Source organism: Macrobrachium nipponense, chromosome 10 (assembly GCF_015104395.2).
Source record: "Macrobrachium nipponense isolate FS-2020 chromosome 10, ASM1510439v2, whole genome shotgun sequence".
Taxonomy (NCBI): Eukaryota; Metazoa; Arthropoda; class Malacostraca; order Decapoda; family Palaemonidae; genus Macrobrachium; species Macrobrachium nipponense.
Genome location: NC_087204.1, coordinates 107,198,784 through 107,208,783, shown reverse-complemented (window position 1 = coordinate 107,208,783; position 10,000 = coordinate 107,198,784).

Below are 10,000 nucleotides of genomic sequence, written 5' to 3'. Positions count from 1 at the left end.
CATGTGAATAATGAAGAGATCATATACAAAGAAAAATATGATCATGAAGATTGAAAATAAAATTTTCTGAGTGGAAGCTCAAAAGCAATTATTAAGAGCGAGCCTTAATGATTACGGATGCCGTGTGCAATATAGTACACACACACACACACACACACACACACATATATATATATATATATATATATATATATATATATATATATATATATATATATATAATGTTACCACACCCTTAGAAGCAAAAAAACTCATGTATCATGAAGATGAAAGGGCCAATGCATATACTTTTTTTATTATTATTATTAAGTGAAAGGATCTGTTGACGACTAATTTCTTACCGAGTTCATACGTCAATAATACTTCCTCTATAACTGTTAACATTAACGTTACTACTACGAATTATGATAAAAGTGATAGTGGAGGTGATAGTGATAATGATGAAGAAATAGAGACGACCTATACTTGTATTTTCCCACACGAGAACAAAAGTCCTGTACATTTTCCACGACAAAAAAAAAATCCCAAAAAATTAGGCCAAAGAAATCCAAGCCCCCCCCCCCCCCCCCAACCCCCCCCCCCCCCCCCCCCCCCACCAACAAAAAAAAAAAAAAAACAAAAGATGTCCATAGGTAATATGATCATTGAGATTCTTCATTCTCATTCTTCCCTCAGAAAGAGGAAACGACAAACAACAAAAGCATGACAATCAAAATGGCTAAATTTGCATAGTAATTATTATTACATATTTATGTTCGAGAAATTCTAGCCGGTTGATAATAAGACTTATACATTCATTATTTGACAAGCAACCTGTTAGTTAAATAGCGAGTGACAATAATTTCCGGAACATCTTAATAATGCTAAAAAGACTTTAAAATGTAAAATAAGGAACCTCATTCGCATCTGTTTTCATTTTTTGCTTACATTTCTATTATTGACAGACAGTTTTATTTTTAACATATCTTAATTTTTATATATTTTCATTTTTGACATATATCTTTATGTTCTACTTAATACCTTTATTTCTTACATATATTTTTTTTACTTATATTTTTATTTTTTATATATGTTTATATTTTTTATATCATATATTTTATTTTTTTTTACATATATTTCATTTTCTACATCTATTTTGATCTTTCACACATGTTTTTATTTTTGACAAATATTTGTATTTTTGACAAATATTTTAATTTTTGTCATATATTTTTACTTTTGACAAATATTCTTTTTTTCAACATATTTTTTTTTCTGGCGCATTACAGTCTCCTTTTCTGTGGGGTGGCTTCTTCACAGAAAAAGAACACACCTGTTACTGCCACATTCATACACTTACACCTGAACCGTGTATAAACTCCCTGTGAAGAAAGGTATGATATTAGTAACTTTTTATAATTTAAAAAAATATCATCACAGACTTTTGTTTTGTTCTCACTGTCAGGTAAGGAACAGATCTCATGTCCCTGTTATCTCTGCTGTTAGCGAAGTCCCTCGGTATCTGATTTTACAACTGGCAAAAAAAAAAAAAAAAAATATCAATAAAACCCAGTCGATTTGCAATTCAGTTCGCGTCGCCGTTTGTATAATCCTCGAACTGAGACGCCAACAGCAGCGATAACAGCTCGAATATTCCTGTTAATCATGCTGTTCTCGGACCTCTCTGCTGAGAAGGACGGTATCTGCCTCATCATCTCCACCTACAGATTCGGACGATCTTGCGTTCGACAGCTATATTTAATGAGGCGATGTCATTTGATAATGATGGTCTCGGCTCGTGAGAATTTCCTCTCGATGATGCTACGATAGGTCTTTGTCCTGGGCACCTTAATGAGATCCTGTGGTCCTTCACTATATCCTTCATCATCATCTTTCTGTGACGGTCTTTGTCCTGGGCACCTTAATGAGATCCTGCAATCCTTTACAATAACACCTTTCATCCTTGTATTTCAGGAAATAGATAGGACTCTTGCTTTTCAAGTTCCAGTAATGAGTAACAGTGACACAGAATGAATCCTTCAATCCTTCTTTAGAATCTTTCACCATCATCCTTCAGGGATAAGTCCTTGTCCAGGGCACCTTAGTGAGATCGTACAATCCTTTATTGTAATATCCTTCATTATCATCTTTCGAGAAGTGGATAGGACACTGTAGTAGCCTTTGTCTTCGGCATCTATACGAGATCCTACAATCCTTTATTATAATATCCTTCATCATTATATTTCAGGATATGGATAGGACTCTTGCTTTTCAAGTCCCAGTAATGAGTAACAGTGACACAGAATGAATCCTTCAATCCTTCTTTAGAATCCTTCACCATCATCCTTCTGTGATAGTCTTTGTCCAGGGATCATTAGTGAGATCCTACAATCCTTTATTATAATTTCCTTCATCATCATCTTTTGAGAAATGGATAGGACGCTGGCTTCAAGTCCTAGTAACGAATCACAGAAATGTTGAACCACTGAACAAGATCTAAGGTATTCCTCGCTGTTCGTTTAATGAAATCCATACTGCGTTTCATCTCGGGGCAAGATGCGGGCTACGCCTTGACATGATAGATGGAAATTGTTACAGGGAGACTATAAACACGATTATACCAGTCTCGATGCAAACCGGCAGCAGCTGTGCATGATATTATAACAGCCGTGGCCTGTGATTTAGCTTCGGGAGAAAGCATCGTGATGTACTCATTCCCAAGGGGTCTTCGTCCAGCTTATTATTAAGCAAGGGTATTGTTTGTTTGTTTGTGTGGTGTTTTGACGTTGCATGGAACCAGTGGCTATTCAGCAACGGGACCAACGGCTTTACGTGACTTCCGAACCACCTCCAGAGTGAACTTCTATCACCAGAAATATACTTATCTCTAACCCCTCAATGGAATGGCAGAGAATCGAATTCGCGACCACCGAGGTGGCAGGCCAAGAATAAACCGACCACGCCACTGAGGCGCTGCAAGGGTGTTGTCTTTAGAAGGAAGATAAAGTAGTCGCCTTCAGAGGCAAAATAAATAAAGTAACTGCTTTTAGTGGATAAGGTTCTGAAATTAAATTCTGCAAAGTGAAAGTTATCTAGAACTCAGGAAGTTCAAGATGAAGAGAAAAACATATTTAAAACATCAAGAAAAGGCCAATTTCAGTAGCTCCCAAAATACATAATTGTCAGAATATGCAGATAAAAAAAAAGTCACATTGCAATCTATAATGCAAGTGTGCTTGCACAGATTCTGCCTTCCATAACAAAACTATCGAATTAGACGTTTTCTTTATTAGGAGATGAATACAGAGAAATTCAAAGTAATGTGACTGTCATATTCATACTATGAATATTGAATCAAGGATGATCCTTTGTGCAGAGAACTTCCAGAGCATCAATCGATTCATATACTAAAGGGGAGGCTGAGACCCACTCCAAGGTTGAGGACACCCACAAAAAATAAATACATAAATAAATAAACGGTCTGAGAAAGCGACACAAATATGTGTAGGGTACACATACAGTTGTGCCCTACACACTTATGTGCACATATATGTGCTAAAATTTAACATACATCCCCCAACATCCTATTTATGTTCCTGCATGCACATGACGGGCATGCACGAACGTGCAGGCGCGCACGTAACCGAACAGTAAATACATCTAACGATCACATTCTCTAAACGAGGACCGTGTGCTCTATTCTTAATCATCACCCCCTCCCCCCCACCCCGCCTCACCCGGAGGGGGAGCAGGTATCCACGCAGGTAGTGTGCGTGTATAATCAACTCAAGGAAACACGATAACCAAACAAGGCTGTTAATAATAAGCCTGGGCGCAGAAGAGTAAGAAAGAGAGAAAGGATATCGATTGAAAATAGTTAAGCGGTAGTTTCAAATCTCTCAGGTCTTCGAGCCTTTTCACAATAGGCTTTTTCTCACGAAAGGCTCTTTTTTCACAAAAGGCTCTTTTTTCACAAAAGGCTCTTTTTTCACAAAAGGCTCTTTTTTCACAAAAGGCTCTTTTTTCACAAAAGGCTCTTTTTTCACAAAAGGCTTTTTTCACAAAAGGCTCTTTTTTCACAAAAGGCTTATTTCTCAAAAGGCATTTTTTCACAAAAGGCTTTTTTTCACGAAAGGCTTTTTTCATAAAAGGCTTTTTTTCACGAAAGGCTTTTTATTCGCTTAAAAGGTTTTTTCACAATTTTTTTTTCACAAAAGGCTTGTTTTCACGAAAGAGTTTTTTCACAAAAGGCTCTTTTTTCACAAAATACTTTATTCACAATAGGTTTTTTTTCACAAAAGGTTTTTTTTCACTAAAGGCTGTTTTTCGGCACCTGAACGAGAAGACTGAAGGATGTAGTTTGCCTGTGGATGCTTACACTCGTAGAATGTTATTACCATCGTTTCTTCAATGGTTCTAATGAATGATAGGATTCCAGTGGCTTAGAGCATGTCCAAAGAAATACGTAAACATCGCTTGTCCACTTTCGTGAACAAACAGAATCTAATTATCCAACTCGTGAACAAACAGAGTCGAAGTATCCAACTCGTGAACAGAGTCGAAGTATCCAACTCGTGAAGAAACACGACCTAATCATCCAACTCGTGAACAAACAGACCATAATTATCCAACTCGAGAACAAACAGGATCTAATTATCCAACTCGTGACAAACAGGACCTAATTATCCAACTTGTGAACAGAATCTCATCATCCAACTCGTCAACAAACAGCAATATCTAACTCGTGAACAAACTGAATCTAATTCTCCAACTCGTGAATAAACTGACTCTAATTATTCATACCCTGGACAAATTTAATGTAATTATCGAACTCGTGAACAAACTGAATCTAATTCTCCAACTCGTGAATAAACTGACTCTAAAATATCCATCTCCTGAACAAACTTAATGTAATTATCAAACTCGTGAACAAAGTGACTCTAATTATCCAACTCCTGAACAAACTTAATGTAATTATCGAACTCGTGCACAAACAGGACCTAAGCATCCCATCCGTGAACAAACATAATCCAATTATCTAACAAGCGAACAAAACTGACTCTAATCATCCAAATCGTGAACAAAACTGACTGTAATTATCCAACTCGTGAACAAACAGAATCTAATTATCCTACTCCTCAACAAACAGAAGTCTTCAACTCGGTGAACAAACTGACTCTAATCATCCATCTCGTGAACAAACAGAATCCAATCCTGCAACTCGTCAAAACGAATGGGAGATCCTTCATGGAACCCAGGAGTCTGTGAAGTCATCGCCCCTTGCAACAGTGTGGGTGAACCATGTCAATAAAACCCAGTGGTTTAAATCTTGATCTCGAGGCCTCGAGATCTCTCCGCCCAAACTTGGCCTATCTCACTTCATCCTCAGTTCCCCTTTTTTCTCTTTCTTTCTTTTTAGGGTCCTTGTCAGAAGCTTTATCGTAGGCCTAATCGCCGTGAAGGAGCTGGTAGTAGGTGTTCCGGATGGGGTCCCCCGTCACCACCTATATAATGGGAGGTATATCAAAGGGCCTTCTGGCACTACAAAACAACAACAGCTGTTTGATTAATTATGGATCTGGAGAACTGCTGTTTCGATTCGGAGCAACATCTGCTTACAACGACAACAGCAATAATAATAATAATAAATAATAATAATAATAATAAAATAATAATATAATATAATAATAATAATAACAACGACACACGAAGAAACACCGACGAAGTAACAGAGAGGACGGAATGGGTAGAAAAGATTAGACAATGGATGGAGCCAGATACAGAGAGAACAAAGATCCCCACCATGAAAGCCTACAACACCAAGAAATTAAGGGAGAAAACAAGTGAGGTCAATGAAATAATGGGCCTAATACACACCACCAGTATCACAGAAACAAATAACTTGACATATGCAGGAGCAAGATTAGTAGCAGAACTGATGGGGATTCGAACACCAACACCACCGTCACAACCAACCCAACAGAAACCAAAACAGCAACCTCCTTGGAAAAGGCGCCTGGAAAAGCAAATCATGGTGATGAGATCTGACTTGAGTAAACTGAAAGAGATGGCAGAAAAAAGGCTAAGAAAGCAAGAAAACAAAGGAGGAACTCAACGAGAAATACAAAGTACAAGAGAGGGGACTAAACAACACAATAGAAGATGTAAAACAGAGGCTTAAGGCCAAAGCACACAAGATCCAACGGTACATGAACAGGAATAAGGGATACCAACAGAACAAACTATTCGGAACCAACCAGAAAAGACTATACAGCCAACTAAGAGGGGAAGACAACCACCCAGAAATTCCTGAAGCCGAACCAAGTAAGAGACTCTGGGAAAACATATGGAGCAATCCGGTATCACACAACAAACATGCAACATGGCTCCAGGAAGTCAAGGAAGAAGAAACAGGGAGAATAAAAACAAAGATTCACAAAGATCACGACAGACACAGTCAGACACCAACTAAAGAAAATGCCAAACTGGAAAACCCCAGGTCCCGATGAAGTCCATGGATACTGGCTCAAAAACTCAAGGCCCTACTACACCCACGAATAGCAGAACACTCCAGCATTGTATCTCAAATCACCAAGCACCCAAATGGATGACCACAGGAAGAACATCCTTAGTACAAAAGGCAAGAGTAAGGGAAATATAGCCAGTAACTACAGGCCTATCACCTGCCTACCAATAATGTGGAAGTTACTAACAGGTATCATCAGTGAAAGGCTATAACACTACCTAGAGGAGACAAACACCATCCCCTAAACCAACAGAAAGGCTGCAAGGAATGAATGTAGGGGCACAAAAGACCAGCTCCCTGATAGACAAAATGGTAATGAAGAACAGTAGGAGAAGGAAAACCAACCTAAGCATGGCATGGATAGACTATAAGAAAGCCTTCGACATGATACCACACACATGGCTAATAGAATGCCTGAAAAATATATGGGCGGGCAGAGGAAAATACCATCAGCTTCCTCAAAAATACAATGCGCAACTGGAATACCAATACTTACAAGCTCTGGAATAAGACTAGCAGAGGTTAATATCAGGAGAGGGATCTTCCAGGGCGACTCACTGTCCCCACTACTCTTCGTAGTAGCCATGATTCCCATGACAAAAGTACTACAGAAGATGGATGCCGGGTACCAACTCAAGAAAAGAGGCAACAAAATCAACCATCTGATGTTCATGGACGACATCAAGCTGTATGGTAAGAGCATCAAGGAAATAGATACCCTAATCCAGACTGTAAGGATTGTATCTGGGGACATCAGAATGGAGTGTTGCAATAGAAAAATGCGCCTTAGTCAACATACAAACAAGGCTCAAAGTAACGAGAACTGAAGGGATAAAGCTACCAGATGGGAGCAACATCAAACACATAGATGAGACAGGATACAAATACCTGGGAATAATGGAAGGAGGAGATATAAAACACCAAGAGATGAAGGACACGATCAGGAAAGAATATATGCAGAGACTCAAGGCGATACTCAAGTCAAAACTCAATGGAGGAAATATGATAAAAGCCATAAACACATGGGCAGTGCCAGTAATCAGATACAGCGCAGGAATAGTGGAATGGACGAAGGCAGAACTCCGCAGCATAGATCAGAAAACCAGAAACAAATGACAATGCACAAAGCACTACACCCAAGAGCAAATACGGACAGACTATACATAACACGAAAGGAAGGAGGGAGAGGACTACTAAGTATAGAGACTGCGTCAACATTGAAAACAGAGCACTGGGCAATATCTGAAAACCAGTGAAGACGAGTGGCTAAAGAGTGCATGGGAAGAAGGACTAATAAAAGTAGACGAAGACCCAGAAAAATACTGAGACAGGAGAAAGAAAGAGAGAGAACAGAGGACTGGCACAACAAACCAATGCACGGACAATACATGAGACAGACTAAAGAACTAGCCAGCGATGACAATTGGCAATGGCTACAGAGGGGAGAGCTAAAGAAGGAAACTGAAGGAATGATAACAGCGGCCACAAGATCAGGCCCTAAGAACCAGATATGTTCAAAGTACGATAGACGGAAATAACATCTCTCCCATATGTAGGAAGTGCAATACGAAAAATGAAACCATAAACCACATAGCAAGTGAATGCCCGGCACTTGCACAGAACCAGTACAAAAAGAGGCATGATTCAGTGGCAAAAGCCCTCCACTGGAGCCTGTGCAAGAAACATCAGCTACCTTGCAGTAATAAGTGGTACGAGCACCAACCTGAGGGAGTGATAGAAAACGATCAGGCAAAGATCCTCTGGGACTATGGTATCAGAACGGATAGGGTGATACGTGCAAATAGACCAGACGTGACGTTGATTGACAAAGTCAAGAAGATGTCGCAATACCATGGGACACCAGAGTTGAAGAGAAAGAGAGGGAAAAAATGGATAAGTATCAAGATCTGAAAATAGAAATAAGAAGGATATGGGATATGCCAGTGGAAATCGTACCCATAATCATAGGAGCACTAGGCACGATCCCAAGATCCCTGAAAAGGAATCTAGAAAAACTAGAGGCTGAAGTAGCTCCAGGTCTCATGCAGAAGTGTGTGATCCTAGAAACGGCACACATAGTAAGATAAGTGATGGACTCCTAAGGAGGCAGGATGCAACCCGGAACCCCACACTATAAAAACCACCCAGTTCGAATTAGAGGACTGTGATAGAGCAAAAAAAAAAAAAAAAAAAAAAAAAATTAAAATAATAATAATATATATGATAATGATAATGATGAGTGATGATGATGATGATGATGATGATGATGATGAGATGATGAGATGTGTTGATGAATCTTTCACTTACACTGAATTGTAAATGATAATAATAATAATAATAATAATAATAATAATAATAATCTTTTTATTTGCACGGAACTGTAAATAATAATAATAATAATAATAATAATAATAATAATAATAATAATAAATATTAATAATACTTAGGAAGCAGACCCTCTCTCAAGCATACTTTATTAAAAGTAATGGCTACTTCAGCAGCATTACACTTGTAGAGATTCTTCTCTATTTTCCGAATAGCGGCTTTTTCCGTGCTACTTAGACAGGCTAGTAGAGCGCCTATGGAGGTCATGATCAAATACAGAGCCAAAATTTGTGTATATATTTGAATTTTACAGATAAACTATGATACCATAGTTATCAAAGTCATTAACGATATATATATATGTCTCTCTCTCTCTCTCTTTTGAAGCAAGCGAGCTTTCGTCTGGAGCTGCCAGACATCCTCGGGCTGGGAAGCTGAGGGTGGACTGATCTTGAAGCGGTGTCCGTCCTCGTTTATATTTGGAGTTGACAGCAGGGGTCTGCCCCATGCTGATCTACTATTGGCTGGTGGCGGTAGGTCTTCGTTTTCATTGGTGGCTTGAACCGGGTCTCAGCCACTTTCCATGCGTTTGATGGTTGCGATACTGTAAGTCCTGCAGCCGCCTAGACCTCCTTAGCGGCGCGGTTACGTCGATGGGCGTTTCGCTTGAGACCCGGTTCAAGCCACCAATGAAAACGAAGACCTACCGCCACCAGCCAATAGTAGATCAGCATGGGGCAGACCCCTGCTGTCCAACTCCAAATATAACGAGGACGGACACCGCTTCAAGATCAGTCCACCCTCAGATCCCAGCCCGAAAGGATGTATGGCAGCTCCAGACGAAAGCTCGCTTGCTTCAAAAGAGAGAGAGAGAGAGAGAGAGAGAGAGAGAGAGAGAGACATATATATATATCGTTAATGACTTTGATAACTATGGTATCATAGTTTATCTGTAAAATTCAAATATATACACAAATTTTGGCTCTGTATTTGATCATGACCTCCATAGGCGCTCTACTAGCCTGTCTAAGTAGCACGGAAAAAGCCGCTATTCGGAAAATATAGAAGAATCTCTACAAGTGTAATGCTGCTGAAGTAGCCATTACTTTTAATAAAAATATTAATAATAATAATAATGATGATGAAGATGATGAAGATGATGATGAATCT